We start from the raw sequence: 3,779 nt of genomic DNA, 5'->3' as shown, positions 1-3,779 counted from the left end.
TCATTAGCTTGCTGTGTTCTCTGATTAAAGCGGGCTCTCTCGTAGATAATGTTTTTCCTGGGAACAAAGTACATCTCCAAAGTGTCTCTTACTGCTTGATACTGCTGTCTCTGTATGTCAGATAACGCTTGTCCTCGGAGGATATCATCTGCTTCATCCCCCATGCAGTAGATGAGAGTGTTCACCTGGTTAGCCTCGGAGCTAAGGTGTAGGTTGCTTGCGAGTCAAAACCTTTCAAACCTCCGTATCCATTTTTCCCAATGCTGTGGCTACGAGAAATCGAACAGCTCGGGGGGCTGGATGGTGAAAGTGGCATTCGGGGGTAGGTTAGCGTTAGCATTGTAGCCGCCGTTAGCTCGCTGGTGGGGCGGTGGCGTGCGAGGCCGCGTAACTGTTGCGCTAGCTCCCGCTTCTTCGTCCGACATCTTTCGTCTCGAGAAAACTCTTTACCACTCCCAAAGTCGCTTGCTGTCCTCCCCGATGATAAGGCACTTACAACTATCCCACTCCTGACACCATGTCGTGGTTTTCGGTAGGGAAAGAGACGACACCTTGTAGAGCAAACAACTTCCACCTTTATTATCTCTCACTTCCGGTACCCAACACACTTTTCACCATAAAACCGGATATACTTAAACAGATAACACCACAACCCAGTTCCCATGCCTTTTTGCATAGGTTATAACAACTCCAATAATGAAAGATTATAATGAATCATTTTCAATGATTTCAGATATGTCATATGTAATTTGTGAGCATAAGTTATGAATTATGCCTTAACTGTTATAACTGCTTTAAATGTGGTAAGAATGATCTTGCTTGTGTGGGAACAGCAACAACAAAATACATAAAAATATAATTTAAACATCTATTATATTTGTAATATAGAGTAAGCGCTTTGTAAACTTTTTAAACTAAAACATGTAGTTCTTGATTTACCATACTATACTCATAAGTTAATAATTTCACTCAGAGATTCTTTCCCTTCCTTTGGATACATGTTCAAGTCGCCACTGTTTCCTTGATCCTATTTCCTCAAACAGGTTGGATTTATTTTTTACATTACTTTGAACTACTTTCACTCGATTAAAACAATGTCTCTGTTTAAAAATTATCTTTATTTGACAAATCAAATGTTATTCAAAGGATGTTTGGGAGGCCAGTGATGATAATGGCATTGTCCAAAATGTTTCTTCTGAATCGAAACAGCCACAAACTGACGTGTCTCCATCACGATCATCTTCATCCCTCAAAAAAGGTAAAGTATTTTTCACATAAAATAATAACTATTGATTATGTTGCCTTCATAAAATTACATCGCCTATTATTAATCACATTTTTTTTTTTACGTTACAGGAGTGTAGTACAAATTCATGCTACAAAAACTCTTTACCACAGCAGCCATTTTTTCCCCCATTGACCAGAAAGACTGGCAAGACCTTAAAAAAAAAAAAAAGCCACACAGAAAGGGAGGCTTTTCAAAGGTATGCAGTGGACTAATGTGGTAGCCACTGGCATTAAGTCAGTACACCCATTTTGCAGTTTTGGATTTAAGAGGCATACCATCAACACCAGTCAGTCAAGGTCTAAGACGGCTGTATTCTCATGTAAGGCATACTGCCGTTTTAAGGATTGTCCAGTGACTGTGAAAGTGCAGGTTAAAGACGAAAAAACCCTGAAGGCTGATGTGCGCCACAAGACCTGTGCATGGACAGTCCAGAGATGTAATAACGGAAAAACTTGAAACAAAAGTCCTTAGCTGGATTCTCTAAATCAAATACCAGAACAAGTTTTCCAAGCAGGGTGTCAGGATGAGGCACCATCTAAAGATGTCTTGAAAAATATTGCCTGGTTCCACAGAAAATAAAAAACAGAGACCTCATTTAAATGAGATGGTCAGTCTGCAAATGTTAGTAGACAGACAGCGAGGACTTCCAAATGAAGTCCTTCAGAGAGTGCTCCTGCATCCAAAAGGGGATAATGCTGTGGTCCAAAAAAAACCAACCCCTTTCAGTGTTTTACCAGCGGTGCAAAGACGATGTAGTATATTTTGATGTAACAGGAAGCATTATCTCTAAAGATAATGCTTCTGCTACTCCGTACTATGTGTATGAAGTTATAGTGAGAAGTCCCTTCAAGTGATCATCACTTCTACCAACAGCAACATATGTAACGCGTGACCATACCACTGCTTCTGTTACATATTTTCTTCAAGCATTTCAAACAGAGCTTACCAGAATGGAAGCAGGGCAAACAAAAGGCCAGTAATGATCATATGTGGCTCACTGGTGCTTCTCCAGTCCATTGCTATTATATTCTGCAGAGCAAGTTTGGAAGACCTTTTGGAGCGATACTTCCAGGTTATCACAGGACAGTTAGACACAGACAACTTCAACATACACTGTAAAAAAAGTCAGTAAAATATACAGCAAAACACCGTCAAATTCCAACGGTAATGGAGCGTAAAACCAAAAACTTCCTTTTACTGTATTAAATAGATTGAATAACCGTTAATTGTGAGACTGGATAAAACTTTGTTTTTTACTGTAATAAAATGTTGAAATTATAAATATTTTCTGTGAAAACAAATAAATATGCATACATTTTACAATTACATATTGTAATGTTGAAAATGTCTGAAAAACTTAGATTTTACAGTATTATTTGAGTAAAACTACATCTTTTGGGGTTGTGCACATTGGAATTCACAGTATAAAGCTGTAGATTTTTAAGCAAACAAAAACATTCATTTTTACAGAAGCAAGATGTTAAAAAATAGGGTCCACCGTAATAATACAACCAGTAAATACCATAAAAAAAAAAAGCAAATATCAGCAGTGAAAGACAATAAAACTGATAGTAGAGCTGTGCGATAGAACGATAACGATATGTATCGCGATATAACTTTTTCGCGATAGACCTCGCCGCTCTTGTCCTCTTAAAAAAAAAAAAGAAAAAAAAAAGAACAGCCAATCCAAATTAAGTAGCGCAGAGCCGAACTAATCACAGCCGCAGCGTCACGTCACGTGACTTGTTACGTACAGCACAAGTGCCAAGCCGCACATGTGTATTTGTTTGGGAAGCAGCCAGCCACCGTACCACCTGGGTAATGGAGGAAATGAGTGTGCCGACTAGAAAAATCAACCGAGCGTGACCGAAGAGAAAACAGATGATGGTTCCAATGCCGGAGAGATTGTCGAACGGAAGAGCCAAAGAAGTTCCGTAGTGTGAAGGTATTTCGGCTATTTCAAGTCTGACAAAAAACAGAGTAGCGTGCACTGTAAATTGTGCCGAAAGCAAGTCTGGAAATACAATAAACTGGTGCATGCGCTACGTCCACACGTACCCGGGCATTCTTGAAAACGCAGATCTTTCTATGCGTTTGCACCTTTCGTCCACACGTAAACGCCGTTTTTGGTCACTGAAAACAAAGATTTTTAAAAACTCAGTTTTTGCAATTACGTGTGGACTAGAAAAACGGAGAAAACGCAGCATCAAAGGTGTGCGCATTTTTTGACGTCACACTGTGCGCCACGTTATTGTTTCGGTGAAATGAATTTTTACAATACTGTTACTGTTAATTCTACTCTCTGCAGTGTTTAAATGCTTACATATACACACAGTTACTGTCCCTCCACACATACGACTCGGTTCTGCTTCTATGCCCCAGCTTTGTTTACTTTTTCCCACCGAGGCTTCTAGACTTCTGATTGGCCAACATTTCTGCACGGTTAGGAATCTAGCGCCACCTGCTGCTTTGGCATGTTCATAGCAGCGTT

The 3,779-nt window shown here is 39.7% G+C and overlaps 1 pseudogene; it reads left to right on the top strand.

Moving 5' to 3' along the window:
• Positions 1 to 517: 517 nt before the first annotated feature.
• Positions 518 to 2,420, top strand: LOC146661546 (uncharacterized; annotated as a pseudogene).
• The last annotated feature ends 1,359 nt before the right edge of the window (positions 2,421 to 3,779 follow it).

This window comes from Rhamphochromis longiceps, linkage group LG9, assembly GCF_057381845.1.
Source record: "Rhamphochromis longiceps isolate RC_006_pf linkage group LG9, R_longiceps_female_GT1.1, whole genome shotgun sequence".
NCBI lineage: Eukaryota > Metazoa > Chordata > Actinopteri > Cichliformes > Cichlidae > Rhamphochromis > Rhamphochromis longiceps.
This window is presented reverse-complemented; position numbering and strand designations above follow the sequence as displayed.